Source organism: Myxine glutinosa, chromosome 10 (assembly GCF_964187855.1).
Source record: "Myxine glutinosa chromosome 10, kmMyxGlut1.1, whole genome shotgun sequence".
Taxonomy (NCBI): Eukaryota; Metazoa; Chordata; class Myxini; order Myxiniformes; family Myxinidae; genus Myxine; species Myxine glutinosa.
This window is the reverse complement of record NC_136270.1, coordinates 90,342,599-90,363,674: the sequence shown is the minus strand read 5'-3', so window position 1 is coordinate 90,363,674 and position 21,076 is coordinate 90,342,599. Positions and strand designations below refer to the sequence as shown.

The following is a 21,076-nucleotide window of genomic DNA, read 5'->3' as shown; positions in this document are numbered from 1 at the left end:
ACTAAACTGGAAGAAGTTTGGTTGAAACCCGATTTGCTTAAGGCATTCTATGCTTATCTTGTTCCCCAGAAACAAACAGATCAGACATACTTTTATTAGAGATTAAATATCTCTGAAGCCGTATCGCCCTTTTTCTGAAATGATTGTCAAAGTGATGAAGGCACAAATTGGAGTGACGTTCAAACCATTATGCACCAGCCATAGTGCCTGTGGTGAAATAAAAGACGTTCACCAGAAGTCTCCAAAGTGAGATTTTATTCACTTGAATGCAACACATCTAAAAGAGAAACACATGGCACTAATAAGCAAGCATCCCTGAGCCTCTTCATTAATATCGAGGCAATGCAGAGACATTAGCAGGTACATAAGCATGTCAAATAACAATCTTGCCAACTTGAAGGCACAAGACAACAGTAATGATCCCTCCGCACTCACAGGTGGTTATATAACCGCTCACTGCGCAGCAGACACAGGAACTGCATCATGAGTAATGAATGTAAGGAGGAGGGCACTGCTCGTAGATAGAACCAACAATTTCATATCATTCTCCCTCCGTTAAAGTTTCAGCCAGCCTGCGGACTATCAGTATAAAAGTGTAAAACGTAGCCATCTGCATAAATCGATACTAGGTTAACTAAGAAACGCACCATTCCGTCACAATCCCAAGCGTTGAGGTCGACGGCACTCCCGACCGGCACGAGTTCGGTAATTAGCCGATCCGCGCGCACTCCCCGGGGACGGAGGACAAGGCGAGCCCGGAGACGCTATCTCGGCATTCTCTACCGGTTGTGGCATGCCGCCATTCGGGCCTCTATCGAGCCGAGGGGTGCCCGGTACGGAAACCTCCATTTCGGTGGGCGGATCCTCCGAGACAGCGTCCCGGCGAGTGTCCTCATCTCCACATGGGGTTAAATGTTGGATTGACACAGTCGACAGCCGGCCATCTCGCAACCGAACGGTCGCGTACTGTGGATTGACCTGCATGAGCTGAACCCGATCCACTGTCGGTTCGTATTTGCTTTGTCGGACCGCTCACTTCAGATACGTGGGTCCCAGCTCGACAAGCCATCGACTGTCCGCTGGCACCGCAACGTTGAAAACGGAAAAGCCGTTCATGGAGAGTTTGATTCGTAGCCGTGCATAACAACGTCCGAAGGGCATGTAATGATTCGGGCACGGCTTGGGGCCATTGGTGCAACCCCATCAACTGCGTACGTAAGCGCAGCATCACGGCCTTCCAGATTACTCCATTAAATCTTTCCACCTGGCCATTCGCCTCCAGATGATATGGAGTAGTGCGGCTGGCAGCTATGCCCAGGCCCACGAGGAAGGTCCGAACCTCCTGTGACATGAACGCCGCCCCTCTGTCCAAATGCACGAACCCCAGATACCCAAACATTACAAACAGCTGACACAGGCATCGGATGACCGTGGCTGACGTCTTGTCCGAGCACGGAAAGGCGAACGGGAAACGAGAGAACTCATCGACCACTGTCAACATATAACGTAGCATACTCTGCGTGGGTAGAGGTCCTTTAAAATCGATGCTTAAGCGTTCCCACAGGCGAGTCGCTTGGATAAGCGCCCCCACCGGCGGTTTATAAAATCGCGGCTTCAACTCAGCACACACTGAGCATGTGCGGCATAGACGTCTGATGTCCTCAATCAAAAACGGTAAGTTGCGGCTGTGCACAAAATGAGCGAAGCGAGTTATCCCGGATGGCACAATGAGTCATGGATGCGCTTCAGATCCACCGACGTCATGCCGGCACAAACCGATGGGCGAGATAGCGTGTCCGCGGCTACATTCTCACTCCCGGGTCGATATATTATGTCATAACAGTAGTCAGCTAGTTCGACCCGCCATTGTGATATTTTCTCGTTTTTAATGCGCTGGGGATGTTTATGGCCGTACATAAATGCCACAGACTGCTGATCAGTCAAAAGATCAAACTTCCTGCCCAGCAGCAAGTGGCACCACCGTCAGACTGATTCCACAATTGCGTACGCCTCTTTCTCCACTGCCGAATGTTTGCGTTCAGCCGAGGTCAATGTCCTGGTGAAGAAAGCCACCGGCTTACTCCCTTGGGTGAGGGTGGCAGCAATCGCACAATCCGAGGCATCTGTCTCGACGAGAAATGGAATGTTGTCATCAATCGAGGTCCCACAGGCCCCCGCTATGTCTTCCTTCAGAAGTTGAAAAGCGTCTTGCGCGTCCTGCGTCAGAGGAAAGGCTTTACAGTCCACCAAAGGTCTTATTTTCTCTGAGTAGCCTTGGACCCACCTCGAATAATGTGCGATAATCCCTAGGCACTGCCTCAGGGACGCTCGATCACACGGTGCCCCCATTTCTAACAAAGGCTGAAGGCGCTCGGCGTCGGGTTTTATCTCCCCGTCGGTCACTGTGTACCCCAATAGGTCGATTGTTTTGGCAGCATAGTAGCACTTCGCCTCGTTGAAGGTCAAATTGTAACGTCGCACCACCTCCAAGAATCGTTTCAAGTTAGCGTCGTGCCCCTCCAGGGTATGTCCGCAGACCGTCACGTTATCAACGTCAACGAAGATGTCTCGCAATTTCTCTTTAACCAAGATGTCGTCTATTGTGCGTTGGAAACATGCCACCCCATTCGTAACTCCGAACGGGATTTGCCGGAATTGATACAATCGCTGTCTCAGCATAGATTGGAACCCAGCATAGGGCCGATCCGATTCCCTGATTGGTATCTGATGGTACGCGAATTTGAGGTCCAAGGTACTGAAGACCCTATACTTGGCCACGTCCCTGACTAGGTCGTCTATTTTCGGCAAGGGGTACGCATCCAATTGCGTGAACCTATTAATCGTTTGACTGTAATCAACGACCAGTCATTTTCTATGATTTTCTGTATGCACAACCAATACCTGAGCTCTCCATGGCGACCTACTCAGCTCTATAATGCCCTCCCGGAGCATACGCTTGGTCTCATCTTCGATATAGGCGGCATCGGCGCGAGTGTACCTCTGGGATTTCACGGTTATAGGTCGGCGATCGGCCGTCAAACTGGGAAAAAGAGCAGGGGGAGCTATCGCCATCTCGGCTAGGCCGCAGACCGAGAGAGTGTTCTCCCCTTCCCCCACACGCATCTCCAAACGGCCGTGTCTGCGCAAGAAGTCATGACTCAACAGCACATCGGTGCACAAATCGGGCATCACTGCGAGTCTCACATCTGCATACAATGTATCATTGACTACCAGTTTGAGGGAACAAACGCCTTTGATGCGAACACAAAGTCCTGACGAAGCCAGGTAAATTCGACGGGTATCCGATCCCATCATCCAGCCGTAACGTCGTACCAATGCATGGCTGACGAAGCTAGAAATACTTCCCGTATCAATAAGTGCATCCGCAGGGATTCCTTCCACGAGCACAGGTAGCACTGCGCTACGCAAGGCACGCGCGATTCCCGGATCTCCGGCGCGCGCCATCCGTGAGGTGTTCGTCCCAGCGAGGGTCGAGCGCCGGGTTGATTTCGCCCGGCACATCTTCGCAAAGTGACCTTTCTTCCCACAATGATGACACTCACAATTTCTAGCGGGACAGGTTGCACAAAGGTGTCTCTTATGGCCGCAGAAATAACATTTGGCATTCTCGGCCACAGAGCTCGCAGCGGCGGCGTTCGGGTTCCCAACGTCTCCCGCACTCGGCACCTCCAGCGCGGCGTCCGGGGATCCCGCGAGAGACTGCTCGGTCAGTCGCCAGCTCCAGGCGTGTCTCGGCAACGGCCCCCGCCGTGAGAAAGGATCCACTGTACGCCTCCGCACGGGCTGCCGCCAGCTGCAGTACGCGTGCCTTGTCGCACACTTGCTGAAAGGTCAACGTGGCTTCCTCAAGCAGCCGTAATCTGATGGCTGGCGAGGCGATTCCCACCACGAACGCATCTCGCATCAAGTCATCGGTCGACTCGGCAACTGTCCGAGGTTCCATCAAACAATCTTTCCCCAGACGTATCAGTTCCTGGATATAATGCTCCTTACTCTCCGACCGGTCCTGGCGTCGAGTGGCGAGCATGTGACGTCCGTACAACGCGCTTCGTTGTCTGACGTATATGCCTCGCAAGGTCGCGACAGCTGCATCGTACAGTGTGCATTGGGAAATGTAACCATACACGATGTCGCTGACATGACAGGTCAGAATCGATAGCCGCTGCGGTTCAGTGAGATTGGGAACCACCGCGATGTAATGCTGTAGAGAATTATACCAATGATCCCACTGGTCTGCGGAGTTCGTAGCCTGAGGGTCGCCCGAGAAGACCTCCAGATGCAGCAGCTTCTCCATCGCTCCAGGCGTAGGATTCAAGTGAATAAAAATGTGGTAAAATAAAAGACGTTCACCAGAAGTCTCCAAAGTGAGCTTTTATTCACTTGAATGCAACACATCTAAAAGAAAAACACATGGCACTAATAAGCAAGCATCCCTGAGCCTCTTCATTAATATCGAGGCAATGCAGAGACATTAGCAGGTACATAAGCATGTCAAATAACAATCTTACCAACTTGAAGGTACAAGACAACAGTAATGATCCCTCCGCACTCACAGGTGGTTATATAACCGCTCACCGCGCGGCAGACACAGGAACTGCATCATGAGTAATGAATGTAAGGAGGAGGGCACTGCTCGTAGATGGAACCTACAATTTCATATCAGTGCCATAATCAAACTGAAAGCCTATTCCAATGGATGAGAAGTCAGGAGTGGTTTAAAGACATGGTTGGATAAACACAAAAGGGCAATACGGCTGAGTCGGGCAGATCAGTCAGCCATAGCACTGCACCAGGTACAGACGGGGCATACGTTTGACATAAGAGGAATCTGCATACTGAGCGCCACGCTCACAAAACATCGACAACTGGTTCTTGAAGCCTGGAACGCAAAAGAACCGGGAGGGGGTTAACAAGTGAAACGATTGACCTCCCGCCCCAATACAACACACTCATAAAGACAACAAGAAAGGGATAGTGTAAAAACCGAGCTGATCGACAAGCAAACCCTACCTATACACTACCAAACAAAAGTTGTAACAAATGTTCAACCAGTATGTCAATGGGAAAAGGGGAGGGGCTTGACCACTCAAGTGCATCATTACAACACTAGATCATGATACCGTCAATCCATGAATGAGCAGTAATCCAATGATTATAATGTGGCCTTTTTGTTTCAACAACAAACTAGAACGGCACTCTTCGACGTCACGACGTCGACTGATATGCCTCCGCCCACATTATTGCATCATTATAATACTTGTACCAAGTTTGATTTAAATTCATGCAGCTGTGCCCAAGTTAGCACATTTCTACCTGACATGACCTCTGACCTTTGACCTCTTGACCCCAAAATTTAATCAGTTCGTGTTTACATCATGAAACATACCTGCACCAAGTTTTCATTGCAATCCCTTCAGCTGTTCACAAGTTGTCATATTTTTACCTGACATGACCACTGCCCTTTGGCATTTGACCTTGTGACCCCAAAATCTAACGGGTTCATCTTTACCTAATTATACATGCCTGCACCAAGTTTGATTAAGATCCCTTCAGCCGTTCTCAAGTTATCGCGGAAACAAAAACCTATCACGGACGGACAACCTGAAAACATAATGCCTCCGGCGACTTCGTCGGCAGAGGCATAAAAATAAGTGTTGCATGCTTCTGAGCGCGACTGGAAATAGGTTGAGAGTGGCCTATAAAACGGCCGCGTGTGCCAGATGGTTCGCTCTGGCTTGCCAAGGCTTGTGGATCACAAGCGAAACATTGCCCAAGTCTAATTCTGCTCTGCGGTTCACAGCAAAAAAAAATACTTGGAGAATTTTTTTATTTTTTTTGGGGGGGTTTCCTGTGCTTGCCTTAGTAATATATAGATAGATAGATAGATATATATATATATATATATATATATATATATATATATATATATATATATATATATATTGTTACAGACGCGGCTTAGATGTTATTTACCGAGCGGTTTGGTATGACCACGTCTGCACAAGTTACCCGATTATACCCGAACGTTGACTAATCCCGCTACGCCAGATCAATGAAGGAAAAGGACACACGGCTGGGATTAAAATGACACGACACCAGGGATACGGTTCTCAAGACCTCCGGAGGAGATTATATTCGTTCGGAAGGTTAGATTACAACTACAAGAGGGACAGCAAAGGAAGATAGGCACTTACACACAATCTTATATTAACCCGACAGACCACAGATAAACAGGACAAAACTGACTCACACGGGGATTGATGGCAAGGAAAGCGGGTATTCGATGGCCAGCACAAGGTGCACCTTGTGCTCAGGGACAGGATAGCGCGGCCCAAAAGATGCAGGAGGTCTCTCAGCGCTCGGAGGTGGCTCTCTTGTCTTCTCAAGCTCGGTGCGCATCTCACCTCACATCCGGTAAGTCGCTGCGTATATCCGGCGGGGAGTGACACGCCCTCGGCTCGTTAGCTCCGCCCCAGATGGAATCGGCTCGTTGCTTCTCATTGGGTGCATGCGGGGGGGTTACCGGCTCCGCCCTTGACGAGGGGCTGACAGGGAGCCCCTTCGTGGTAACCCCGTGGAGCGCATGGTCATGGCGGCTAACCGAGCTGGTGGGAGGACGCACACTCCCCCCGCGCGCCGTGGTTGTAGTTGTTGTTGTAGCTGTAGTTGTTGTTGTTGTTGTTGTTTGGGGAAGAAGATGGAAGGAGGTATGGGAAGGTCCTAAACTCACTACTGGTGCCATATAATCACATTCTGGTGCAACGAAGAGTCAGAATTAATGGAAAGGAGTCCTTAACTGACATAGACTAAGAATAACTAGCAAGATGTCCGAAAGTTGTCTACGTGAGATGCGGTGGACCTGGGCACGACATTTAATGGGGGAAAAAGGGGAAGGTCGGTTCTACAGAGTGTTGTTTACAGACAATGGGACTAGGGAATGGGGGATTGGGGATAGTTGGGGAGTATTGGGGAAATAGGGGAATATTTACAAGCGGATATGGAGGCCAAATTCCATATTCGCAACATTGCACCCTTCTCTACCCTCGGGGCGTCCCGACCCGATAAATTTTTACCTATTTTAGTGTGGCACTCAGATGTAGTTCCCTCTACTATTAACTCTACCCTGAGTGCGACAGTTTTACAGATGTTCACAAATGAGTAAATATGTCCCCCTGCGACGTTGCACCCTTCTCCTCACAGAAACACACCCACAGGATAACCGAATCCGGAAAGAATTCGCAAACTAAACATACAGCCGGTAGGGAGCATTATTTACAAGACTACGCTGCTATTTACACTACGATCCAGGACCTGTTTTTGGAGGGACACATGCAGATGTTATGCATAGAGAGAGCACGCATGCCAGCATCGATACACCAACCCACGAGTGCTCTGTGGCCTACGGCCTTTAATAACGTGCAGAGCACCCTTTCCCAGCACGAAAAGCACCACCCCATCATGTACAGTCAGCACCATCCGGTGCACCAATAAAGTGTCTATAAATCACCGGTGGTGTCGCAGCCGGCCGATGTTCTGCCGCTGGTCTTGCCTTCGTGTGGTGCACTTGGCCTTCTTACTTCTTTCAAAAATAAAGAAAGGCGCCAACCGCGTCCATTTCTTTATTGTGGCCTTCAGGGGGCCAACTGTTAGTGGTTCACCTTGTATGGCATCGGTGCCACGTTGACCCATAGGTCCATCCACGGGTGGTGCTTGGCCGCATAAGAACCGCGGTCCATGGTGGGTGGCCACAAACATTGCGGTCCATATGGTGTATCGATCCAGGCAGCAAACAGCGAAAGTGCAGGCCCACAACTGCGAAGCCAGCACCTCTCTCTCCTCTCTCTCTGCCCCAAAGCCAGATCCTCGGAGGTGGGAGACAAAAGAAGAAGACAAGTGAGTAAGGTGGTAAGGGCGCAAAAGTGCACGCAATATAAGATGATGCACACTGGGGGCACATGGGAACCAGGTGAGACAGGTACGTTCCTATCGTACGCCCCCCCCCCCCCCCACCAGGTAACCTACATGGCCCCTCCCTTACCCCTTACTGCATCCACAAAACACAACTCTACCCATAAACATCTACTTTACCAATCAACAAACGTCCCTACTGTCTTCCCCGTTCCTCCCATAAACCAAATTCGTCTTCTCTCCCTCCTAACCAATCAAATTTGCCATTTTCAACTCTCATCAAAATTTGCCATTACCAATTCATCATCAGTCCCTCCTAAGGAGGGAGAGATGGAATCACCCCAATGTCTCATCCACGTCGTGATGCGTCTCTCAAATCCTCACAGCAATTCTCATTTCCTGCACCAAAACAAAGAAAACACAGGTGTGGAGTCATCATCATCACCACAGGTAAGTGGCTGCGTATGGTGCGACAGGTTCATCAATCCTAACTATTTCCTAAATGACTTTAACAACTTTACACTACCCGGGGTCTTTCTCCGGCCAAACCATTGGCCCTCTTACACTATGGGTTCTACAAACCAATTCCCATTGGCCAAACTGTGGTGCTTTTCAATTTGGGGTCTCACTCCCCCGATTCATCTCCCGGTGCCCTCGCACAATTTCTGGGCTGTGGCGTGTACCTCTCCCAGCGGGTCTACCCACCTGCACACCTCCACCACTGCAGTTGCCTCCGAGCTTACCTGCTCCTTACCCTAACCTAACTACCTGGGGAGGGCCCTCTGGCGCTCTCCCCACTTGGTGCCCTCTCTGGCACTGGGCTGCCCGATCCACACCCGGGATCCTCAGGCACCCACTCACAACTACCGGCTCCCAGAGCCCACCTGCGGCCTCACCTGGCCGACATCCTCACAGTGGTGGAGTGCCCAACCAACTACACACACTAACAGGCTACACGCCCAGCCATTTCCACGACACTAATGCACCCATCCAAATACCATTCTGCAACCGCACCACAAATGCCAATATCCAACCACAATTTACCTATACCCTCTACCTAACACTTACACTACCCGCCCCGGGTACTCGTGAAAGGGGCCCACTCTTCCCCCATCCACACCTTCGCACCATGCACACCACTCCGTACCACTTACTCCAACTCTCTCCACACACCTGTACTTGCACACCTGTGCTCTCACACCTGGTGCCACCTGCACCCTTCTCTCCCCAAGCGCATTCGCGCTGATCCACAACACTCACTACTCATACACTGCTCCATACACCTGTTCAGTTGCACACCTGTGCAATCACACCTGCTCAATTCTCACACACACGGCATCATCTCAGCTAACGACTCCCTTCTGAAACTTGCGCTTCTCAGTCGTCCCTTTAAACTATTGCGCTCCCTCGTCATTATCAACCACCCTAAACTACCTGCGTCCCCACTACAGGTATCAGTCACTAACTAAACTTAACGTTACCTAAGGTCATCTTCTCTAGATCCCTATCAATATAACCTAACCCACCCGGGCTAGTTTTCACTGCCATACACCCCATAAGCTATTGCTCCTTTGCCCCCTCGGGAAGGGTGGCAGGGATGCCACCCTTACCCACCGGGCCCATCGCTCACTACCAATTTGGCACATCAAATTTCCACAAATCAAAAATTTACCAATCACTACCCATCATCTGCCAATCACTACTGCCAATCATCAAATTTTGTTTTTCTCTAATTTTGGGTCCAAAACACTAACCTCATCACCCAGTCTACTCACTAATGCCTCTCGCTGCGCCAATTCCCGTCCAAAGCCCGGCTTCGTAAAGCCAAGCCATGAATGCGGGTTGTTCTGCGCCAGCGGCTGGATGCGTCCGGCATTCGGTGCAGGGACGGGGGCTTACCCGGGCCGAGATCCCACGCACCACCTCGGCACGGAGCCATCCCATGGCTCGATCTCGACCTGCCGGACTGCCTTAACAAAAAGTGGTCGCCATGACGACCCTTTCTATCGGGCTGCCCGCTCCGCCTAGTGGAGCACGGACGCGGCCGTTCAAAGCGAGGCCCAGCACGCACCGAGGGCCCGATTCGGCTATAAGTCGTTCTAAACTCTACCCCGTCTAACGTCGATGCTTCACCTGGACGCTTACACCCCGCAGCCCGTTCCTTGCTCACACATCCAGCCGTCTCCATGCTCCTCGTCGTACCTTTCCTTACACACCCAGGTACTCTCATTCCACTCACAGACTTGGTCACACACCTGACCACCGAACACCTTGGCACACATTCGTTGGTCGCACACCTCACTAACACACCTCTTCGCGCCCCCTTCTCGGTCACCTCCTCTGTGACAATCACAGGTGTGCCCTCATTCGCACACCCAACCACGTGCCTCACCACCAACTCCAGCGTGCATTCCCACTCACGCCCTACCATTCCAGGTGTGCATCCTTCCATCCCAGGTGTACATCCTCGCTCACCTGTCACAACCAACTCACTCTCCTTGTCACTCTCAATACTCTCACCTCCATTCTTGACAGCGCACTCACCCTTACTCTTGACAGCGCACTCTTTCCTCATGCACCTGTCCGTCACACACCTTTCTCGCGCACACTCTCCCGTTACACCCTCTGTAACACTCACCACAGGTGTGCATTCTTCCTTGCCTTTGACAGCGCACTCTTTCCCCATGCACCCGTCCGTCACACACCTTTCTCGCGCACACTCCTGCGCACACTCTCCCGTCACACCCTCTGTAACACTTACCACACCGCGCTTCCATGTGCTCCCTCGCACACGCGCTACGACCGACTCACTCTCGCCAGCACCCTCACTCCTTGGCACGCACTTTTTCCTCACACACCCCAGAGTCGGACTTTCTCGCACACCTCCTTTTTCGCACACTAGACCTGTCGCACACTTCACCAACGGCCTCTCACGAACACCCGGGTCCATCTCGACCCCCAAGCTTCTTAAATCCCCTGGCGCATCATACGCACGACCATATTGGTCACCACTTACACCGGGTCCTCTTCCTCTTCGCTTCTCCTCCATCACCTGCGAATCCCTCATCCGGTTAATGAGCACATCATCACGATCCAAACACAGACTTTGGACCAATTCCTTTATCTCCTCTTTTATCTCTTTCTTATCCTCTCTCCGTCGCTTCTTAATTTCGCTCACCCCTTCTTCCACTTCTTCTAATTTCTGCTTCACCTCTTTTATTCCCCGGTACGTCTCCTCAAGCTCGTCCTCCAAGGCTACCTTGACCGTTTCCATGTGCGTCCTCACCTGCCGGTCCTTCGTCTCCATTACCTCTATCACCTCGTCCAACCTCGTTGTCAGCCCCTCACGTACCATCTGACATTCCCTCTTCGTCGCTACCAAGTCGTTTTTTAGGTCATTTTGTGTCGCTTTTAACCCTCCTATTACCGCTGTGTTCTTCTTTACCTGGTCCGTTAGTTCCTTTTGTCCCTCTGTTAGCTGCTCCACCTCCTGCGTCAGGTCCTCTATTCCCCCTTGTAACTTTACAGTCCCCTTTCTCACCTCCTTCTCCATGTGCTCCTTACAGTGCCTCACCTCCTCGCGCACTCCTCCGACCTCCTCACTCACTCCTCTTCTGATCTCCTCTCCCATCACTTGCATCTCCTGCCCAGATGCCACCCTCATCTGCTCCATTTCCTCCCTGTGAGCATCCAGTTTGGTTTCTACCCCCATTCTGACCCCCTCTATCTGCTGCCCCATTTGGTTAACTTCCCTTTCCGCTTGGTCCCTCATGTCCCTCAATTTGCCTTCCATACTGTTTTCTAACCCCTCTAACCCATTTTTCACTCCCTCTATCTGATTCTCCTGGGCAGCCATTCTATTTTCTACCCCCATTAACCCCTTTTTCACCTCTTTTATCCCGTTGTCTAACCCCTCAAATTTGTCGTCTAACTTCCCAAATTTCTTGTCTAAACCCTTAAAATTATTGTCTAACCCCTCACCGGTACTCCTCGCTTCGTCCCTCATTACCCCCATTTGGTTTCCCATTACCCCCATTTGGCCCTCCAATCGCTCACCCATTTGTTCCATAAGGGCCCTCATTTGCAACATAAAAAGGTTCGGATCCACCAGGGGCGCTGCCACGGTCGCGGGCGTGGACGCCGTGGCCACCTCGTGCGTGACAACGCTATTTTGCGACCCTGCCGCCCTCACTGCTTCGCTCTCCTCGCGTCCCTCAATTTGGTCCTGGACCGACCCTGCCTCACTCTCCCCTACCGGACCCCAGCTGTCTTGGTCTGCCATAGCGCGACTTTCAAAATTCGGGTTTTTATTTCCGTATAACAAAATCAAATTTCGCCGTTATAATTTCGCGCGGGCAACGCGCTCCGAATCGATTCTACTATAAATTTGGGCCTAATAAATTTAGTCCCGGGTTCGAATTCCACTCCTCGACACCAATTGTTACAGACGCGGCTTAGATGTTATTTACCGAGCGGTTTGGTATGACCACGTCTGCACAAGTTACCCGATTATACCCGAACGTTGACTAATCGCGCTACGCCAGATCAATGAAGGAAAAGGACACACGGCTGGGATTAAAATGACACGACACCAGGGATACGGTTCTCAAGACCTCCGGAGGAGATTATATTCGTTCGGAAGGTTAGATTACAACTACAAGAGGGACAGCAAAGGAAGATAGGCACTTAGACACAATCTTATATTAACCCGACAGACCACAGACAAACAGGACAAAACTGACTCACACGGGGATTGATGGCAAGGAAAGCGGGTATTCGATGGCCAGCACAAGGTGCACCTTGTGCTCAGGGACAGGATAGCGCGGCCCAAAAGATGCAGGAGGTCTCTCAGCGCTCGGAGGTGGCTCTCTTGTCTTCTCAAGCTCGGGGCGCATCTCACCTCACATCCTGTAAGTCGCTGCGTATATCCGGCGGGGAGTGACACGCCCTCGGCTCGTTAGCTCCGCCCCAGATGGAATCGGCTCGTTGCTTCTCATTGGGTGCATGCGGGGGGGTTACCGGCTCCGCCCTTGACGAGGCGCTGACAGGGAGCCCCTTCGTGGTAACCCCGTGGAGCGCATGGTCATGGCGGCTAACCGAGCTGGTGGGAGGACGCACACTCCCCCCGCGCGCCGTGGTTGTAGTTGTTGTTGTAGCTGTAGTTGTTGTTGTTGTTGTTGTTTGGGGAAGAAGATGGAAGGAGGTATGGGAAGGTCCTAAACTCACTACTGGTGCCATATAATCACATTCTGGTGCAACGAAGAGTCAGAATTAATGGAAAGGAGTCCTTAACTGACATAGACTAAGAATAACTAGCAAGATGTCCGAAAGTTGTCTACGTGAGATGCGGTGGACCTGGGCACGACATTTAATGGGGGAAAAAGGGGAAGGTCGGTTCTACAGAGTGTTGTTTACAGACAATGGGACTAGGGAATGGGGGATTGGGGATAGTTGGGGAGTATTGGGGAAATAGGGGAATATTTACAAGCGGATATGGAGGCCAAATTCCATATTCGCAACAATATATATATATTGTTACGGATTAGTCACTTCCGTTGTTGTGGTTCTCATCCACTGTAAACATTTTTGGTTGCATGTACTATTATTGTAATCAAGATTATCAAGGTTTCAAGATGGCGATGGCGCATTCTGTCGTGTGCTGAGGAGCTCGCGTGGAGTAAGGAGAATTAACTGTAACGCGAGCCTGAGGAGAATTAACTACCGCGAGCCTGAGGAGAATTAACTGTACCGCGAGCCGAAGGAGAATTAACTGTACCGCGAGCCTGAGGAGAATTAACTGTACCATGAGCCTGAGGAGAATAAACTGTACAGCGAGCCTGAGGAGAATTAACTGTACCGTGAGCCTGAGGAGAGGAGCTCACGTTTTTGGTGAGAACTGGTATTCTGAGGAGATTGGTCTTCCTAAGAAGGAGAGCTTTAAGGAGGTCATCCTGCCTGCCTGCTTTGGCCTTGGTGTTATCATCCTCCACCATTGCCTGTTGATGGTCCTGTTCGTCTCCTCATCATCTCTTCGTCGTCATGCTCATCTCATCGCCTGCTCCGTGCCCATCCTCTCATCGCCTGCTCCGTGCCCATCCTCTCAACCGCTGCCACCAGAGATAAGTCGCCATTTTGTGTCCCTCGCCCCGTCTGTGCTTGTGACTTGACGCCTTAGTTTTTATCGGATTTATTTTACTTCATTGTATATAGTTATTATTGATTTCATTCTCCGTTTATTTGCTCGGGATTAAACCCGTTTGGTTTTATTCAAAGCTTTATCCCGGTGTGTACCCTGGTTAGAATAGGTACACCGTATCCCTGCGTGTCGTAAGAGGTGACGACGAGGGTTGGCGTCAGGAAGGGCATCTGGCCATAAAAACATTGCCTCAAAAAGAGAACCATGACAATTACAACTACATATGGGCAGGGTACAGCCCGAAGTGGAGATCGGTTTCTGAGGTTTGGGACATGGAATGTAGGGACAATGACAGGGAGATCAGGAGAAGTGGTGGAAGTATTGATCAGAAGGAGAGTGGACAGATGTTGTGTGCAAGAGACGAGATGGAAGGGAAGTGGTGTGAGAATGGTGAAGAGCAGGCAGGGACAGAAATACACGTTTGTGTGGCAAGGGTGCCCGGAGGGCATGAATGGTGTTGGTGTCCTGTTTTCTGAGGAGTTTGTAGACAGTGTGGTGAGTGTGACTAGAGTGAGTGATAGGTTGATGATGGTGAAAATGATGATTGGAAAGCTCTTGGTGAACGTCATCTCGGGATATGCTCCGCAGGTTGGTCGGAGCGATGAAGAGAAGGACAAGTTCTGGTGTGCGATAGAGAAGCTGATGAAAAACGTGAAAGATGAGGAAGTTGTTGTGGTAGGAGGAGACCTAAATGGACATGTGGGAAGGAGTATGGATGGTTTTGAGGGAGTTCATGGGGGTTACGGATATGGTGTGAGAAATGGAGAAGGTGAAAGGATTTTGGAGTTTGCTGATGGAGCTGATTTGTTGATTTGTTATACTCAGTTCCAGAAAGAGGATAATAAGCTTGTTGTCGTGTGTGTGCGTGCGTGTGTGTGTAACGTGGATTTTGAGTGGGAAATTGCGGTTCGCCGATTGGGAGCCGTTGAACGTCCATACCCAAAGGTGTGATTTCCCCGCCGCCCCTTGAGGACACTTTTGCCCATCTTTGGCAGTGTGACTGTCAACCGAGCGGGATTCTGGTCTCGATACAACATCGTTCTGACGATCACTGGAGCCTCGATTGATTTTGGTTTGAAGCTGGGACTGAGACATTGGGAATGTTCTTTTCACTCACTTGGAGCACAGTGAGTTATATTGTACGAAACTGATGGTACCATCATAGGAATGATATATTGGTTGTGCAATTGATTAATATTGTTATTGTACTGTTATTCTTGTGTGACCTTAATACAATAATTGTTTGTTGGTAACAATTGGTGTGGTTTCACCATTAATCTTTGACACACAGAATAACGCATCTTTCTGCCGTGACTCCCCTCGGGGCTCGGAGGTACACCGTGACTGGGGTTTGGGGAAGATCACGTAACAATATATATATTGTTACGGACCGCGGATAAGATGTTGATTTGCCGAGCGGATGGCGCCGCGGCCCTAACAGTTACCCCGACTTACCCGATTCCTGAACGTTGGCCAAAATCGCGCCACAGATATTCAATGGGGAAAAGACTAAAGCGAAGGATGTGAAGAAGAAGAAAGACAACGGGTAAGGAATACAAATATAATTTATTTACTATTTACAACCAAAAGAAACCAAGGAGAAGGAAGGATAATAAAATAAAGACAGAAGGAATCAAGGAGACACAGTGCAAATATTAACTTATACAAGCTTACTTATACACAGGGACAAGACAAAAGACAAAAGACAGACTACAAGCACACTTACACGGGGGATGATGACAGGAATGGCAGGAGGTGGATGGCTGGAGGGAGCGGAAGGTTCAGCTGGAACCGCAGCACGGTCGGGTCGGGGATGAGCAGCCACCGCCCTTTCTCGGTCGGCGCGTTTAGCAGCCGCCGTTCCTTCGCGGCCCCGCTCGAAACTGCCGTCAAAGCCCCGAAGCTGCTGTGGCTGAAGCTACTGTGGCTGAAGCTGCTGCGTGCTGCTGCTCTTTCAGGGATCCTCTCTGGCGCAACTCCTTCTTGGAACCTTTGGCGCAACTCTTTTAATTCACCTCTCCCTCTCTTGCTTAGTCCAACAACAACTTCTCGGCTTTCGCGCGCGCGCTTTATAGCGCCTCAGGCGATCAAGCCGCTGGTGTCCAGGACACGCCCATCGGTCAGCTCGCCTCGGCCCTGATTGGTCGGCATGGCCCTCTGGCTCCGCCCTTGATGACGATGGGCGGGCACGCCCTTCTTCCCCGAGCTGACCACGCCGTAATGGCGGCAAATGCAGTTGGCAGTAGAGGTTTTGGGAATGGGAATGAAAGGGGATCTATCTATTTGAATTCGGTGCAATGGAGTATTAATTAATGGAAGACAAAGCCTTAACCTAATACACAGAATAAGGAAATAAACTACTGAACAGGGATATATGGTGTCCTTCGTGTATGCTTTATGGAATTAACTACGGGAACGCCCTTTGACCTTTATACAACACTGGAGTAAGGAGGGCGATATTTTACAACAATTTACACAACAACAACAACAAAAAAAAAACATTCTCATATCCACAACACTGCACCCTCCTCCTCTTAGGCACGTCCCGGGCCTCTTACCTTAACTTTTAGTGTGACACGTAGGTGTAGTTCCCTCTACATTTAACCTGACCCTGAGTGCGACAGTTTTAAAACATAAATAAATATGTCCCGCTGCTCCATTGCACCCTGCCTAACAGACTCACGCCCACAGCTAACCGAATTGCGGAATGGTCTTCAAACTGTACATTTACGGTGGGGGCGCATTATTTACAATGACTCTGCTTTTATTTATAAAACGCAACCCAGTACCTGTGATTGTTCTTTCTGGGGGGGGGGGGGGGGAGAGACAGTCCCTCTGCATCGACGCACCAGAAAGCACCAAAGCACCCTCAAGCACCAATCGGTGCACAGTCACCACAGTTCTCAATAAAAATAACCAAACAACCCCTAACCCTGCTGGTGGTCGCTGGCTATTTGTTCTTCCAGATGTTGTCTTTCTTTCATTTTCTTACTGGCGGCCTATTGGTGGAAATAAAATGCACCCAACGTGTCCATTTTTATTTATTTATGGCCCACAGGGGCCGACTATGTATGGTTCACCTGTGGGGCATCGGTGCCCTGTGGCCAAGGTCCGCCAGCAAGATTTCGGGCCTTCAGGGCCGGTTCCAGCAGAGGGGCCATGCCCCAACCCATGGGGTCCATAAGTGGTGCTCGGCCACAGACATGTGGTCCATAAGGTGGTGCATCGATGCAGACAGCTGGTTCCGGGAGTTTCGGGCGCACAATGGCGGACTCACGCACGCTCCCCTTGGCGCCCAGTGGCGCACAGGTCCTCATGTGGGAGACAAAGGAGGGAAAGACAGATGAGCGAGGGGTAAGGTCTCAAGGGTACACATCAAACAAGGCAATGCAAGGCGAAGTGCGTACGGAGAGCTAAGTGAGAAAGCTCGTCCCTACCGTACGTCACCCCCCCCTGTCACCTACTCTACCCTTGCCCTTACCCCATATTTACAAAATCTACACATTTACAAATCCGTCGCTACCGTCACATCATCCCCCTATTTCCCCTATACCAAATTCGTCTCCACAATCCCTCTAACCAAATTTGCCATCACCAATTCATCATCAATCCTCATAAGGAGGGAGAGATGGAACAACAAGCACAATGTCACACCCACGTCATGATGCGTCTCACAATCCAAAACATTTGCATCATAAAAATAATAAAAACAACCTGGCATGGTGTGGAGGTACGTCATCCCAGGTGAGTGGATGCAGATGGTGCGAGGAGATTCTTAATCCTAACTATCCTCTAAATGACATTAACATACTTTACACTACCCGGGGTCTTTCCCTGCCAATCCATTGGCCAACTTACACTATGGGTTCTAAAAACCAATTCCCATTGACCAAACTGTGGTGCTTCTCAATTTGGGGTCTCACTCCCCCGATTCATCTCCCGGTGCCCTTGCACAATTTCCGGGCTGGGTCGTGTAGCTCTCCCAGCAGGTCTACCCACCTGCACACCTCCACCACTGCAGTTGCCTCCGAGCTTACCTAGCTCCTCACCCTAACCTATCTAATTGGGGAAGGCCCCTCCTGGCTCTGTCACCCCACTCGGTGCCCTCTGGCACTGGGCTACCCGGGTCCGTCCTCCGGATCCTCGGGCCCCATCCACAACAACTCTACCGGCTCCCAGAGCCCACCTGCGGCCTCACCTGGCCGACATCCTCACAGTGGTGGAGTGCCCAAACCAACTACACACACTAACAGGCTACACGCCCAGCCATTTCCACGTCACTAATGCACCCATCCAAATACCATTCTTCCACCACGCACCACAGATGCCAATATCCAACCACAATTTACCTGTACCCTCTACCTAACACTTACACTACCCTCCCCGGGTATTCGTGATGGGGTCCATCCTTCCCCCATTCACACCTTCGCACCATCCACTCCACTCCACAGTTTCCACCATACTCATTCCATGACCATCCATTCCAATACTCCATACACTCCAGACTATTTATTCCATACAACCATTCTCCATACACCTGCAGTTGCACATCTGTGCAATCACACCTGGTGCCACCTGCACCCTCCTTCCTTCCTGGTCCATTTGGTCAGCACAACTCACATCACTATCACTCACTCAAACACTGCTCCATCCACCTGTTCAGTTGCACACCTGTGCAATCACACCTGTTCCTCACACACTTTTCACAATACACTTCTGAATACACCTCCAACACTCACACAGCATCATCTGAACTACCTGTTGCCCTGCTAACTTAGTGCTCCCCGTCTTCCCTTTAAACTAAGCACATACCACGTCATTATCATCCAATCTAATCTACCTGCGTCCCCACTACAGGTATCATTGTCACTACCTAACCTTAACGTTACCTTAGGTCATCTTTTCTAGATCCCTACACACTATATCCTAACCCTCCCGGGCTAGTTTTCACTGCCATAAACCCCATAAAACTAGTGCTCCTTTGCCCCCCGCTGTGAGAGATGGCAGAGTTGCCATCCCACCACTTCAGGCATCTTCCACTACCAATTTTGCTCACCAAATTTCAGCCAATTAAAAATTTGCCAATCACTACCAATCAACTGCCAATCATCACTCTGCCAATCCTTTGCCAATCATCAAATTTTGCTTTTCAATTTTGGGTCCAAAACACTATCCTCATCATCACAGTCTACTAACTGGTGCCTCTCGGTGCGCCAATTCATCTCTAAAGCTCGGCTTCGTAAAGCCGAGCAATGAATGCGGGTTGTTTGGTGCCGGCGGCTGGATGCGTCCGACACTCGGTGAAGGGAAGGAGGTTTACCCGGGCCGAGGTCCCACGCACCATCTCGGCACAGAGCCGTCCAATGGCCCGATTTCGACTTGCCGGAACGCCTCAACCACAAAGGGTTGTCGTGACGACCCTTCCTACAGGGCCACCCACGCCGCTTAGTGGAGCACGGACGCGGCCGTTCAAAGCGTGGCCCGGCGTGGATCTCGCACGGCGGTTCTTTCGAAACCGCCGCGGATCCCCGCGGCACGCAAAGCTGCCCGGTTCGCACCGAAGGCCCGATTCGGCTATACGTCGCTCTAACCGCTAACCGGTTACCGTCGATGCTCCACTTGCATGCTCACACCCCGCAGCCCGTTCCTTGCTCATACATCCAGCCGTCTTCATGCTCTTTGTCATCCCACTCCTGACACCAATTGTTACTGTCCACCATGAATGCACCCGTCCGTTACACACCTTTCTCGCGCACATTCTTGCGCACACTCTCCCGTTACACCCTCCGTAACACTCACCACAGGTGTGCATTCTCCCTTACTCTTGACAGCGCACTCTTTCCTCATGCACCCGTCCGTTACACACCTTTCTCGCGCATCCTCTCCCGTTTGTTTAATTTCCCAGGCCGATTGCTCCCCTATTTCCCGCAATTTGTTTTCCATCTTGTTTTCTAACCCCTCTCACCCATTTTTCACCCCCTCTATCTGATTCTCCTGGGCAGCCATTCTATTTACCACCCCCGTTAACCCATTTTTCACCTCTTTTATCCCATTGTCTAACCCCTCAAATTTATTGTCTAAACGTTCACTGGTACCCCTTGCTTCGTCCCTCATTGCTCCCATTTGGCCCTCCAATCGCTCACTATTCCTTTCCATCATTTGTCCCATTTCTCTGCTTTCCGCCCTTGATTTATCCCCTTGCAGGTTCAGGGACGCCTGCATTTGTGCCATAAATTGCTCCATGAGGGCCTGCATTTGGGCCATCCCTCCCACTTGTGCAGCGGGTGCGGCCGCCGTAGCCATGTGCGAGGCGCCATTTTGCGTCCCTTCAACCACGTGCGCGAGGGTGCCATTTTGTGCACCTGACACCTCCTCAACCACCTCCTCATTGCTCTCCTCCATTTCTTCCCTCTGATCCTGGGTTACCCCTAACCCCTCTTCTAGTTCCCCCACCGGCATCCGATCGCCTTGACTATCCATGGCACGACTTCAAAGTTCGGGTTTTTCTTTTTCGAAAACAAAACAAATTTCGGCCGCTCGTAATTTTGAGCGCATTAAGCGCGCTTCGGGTCCAATCTCGCTCCCGACACCAATTGTTACGGACCGCGGATAAGATGTTGATTTGCCGAGCGGATGGCGCCGCGGCCCTAACAGTTACCCCGACTAACCCGATTCCTGAACGTTGGCCAAAATCGCGCCACAGATATTCAATGGGGAAAAGACTAAAGCGAAGGATGTGAAGAAGAAGAAAGACAAAGGGTAAGGAATACAAATATAATTTATTTACTATTTACAACCAAAAGAAACCAAGGAGAAGGAAGGATAATAAAATAATATACAGAAGAATCAGAGAGACAGTGCAATTATTAACTTATACAAGCTTACTTATACCCAGGGACAAGACAAAAGACAGACTACAAGCACACTTACACGGGGGATGATGACAGGAAT

General features: G+C 50.6%; 1 protein-coding gene across 2 annotated transcripts in view; it reads left to right on the top strand.

Annotated features, from left to right (window-relative positions):
- PEDS1 (plasmanylethanolamine desaturase 1) overlaps nt 1-21,076 on the top strand; it is a 74,986-nt gene that overhangs the window by 36,804 nt on the left and 17,106 nt on the right. The gene's annotated exons all lie outside the window — the stretch shown is intronic.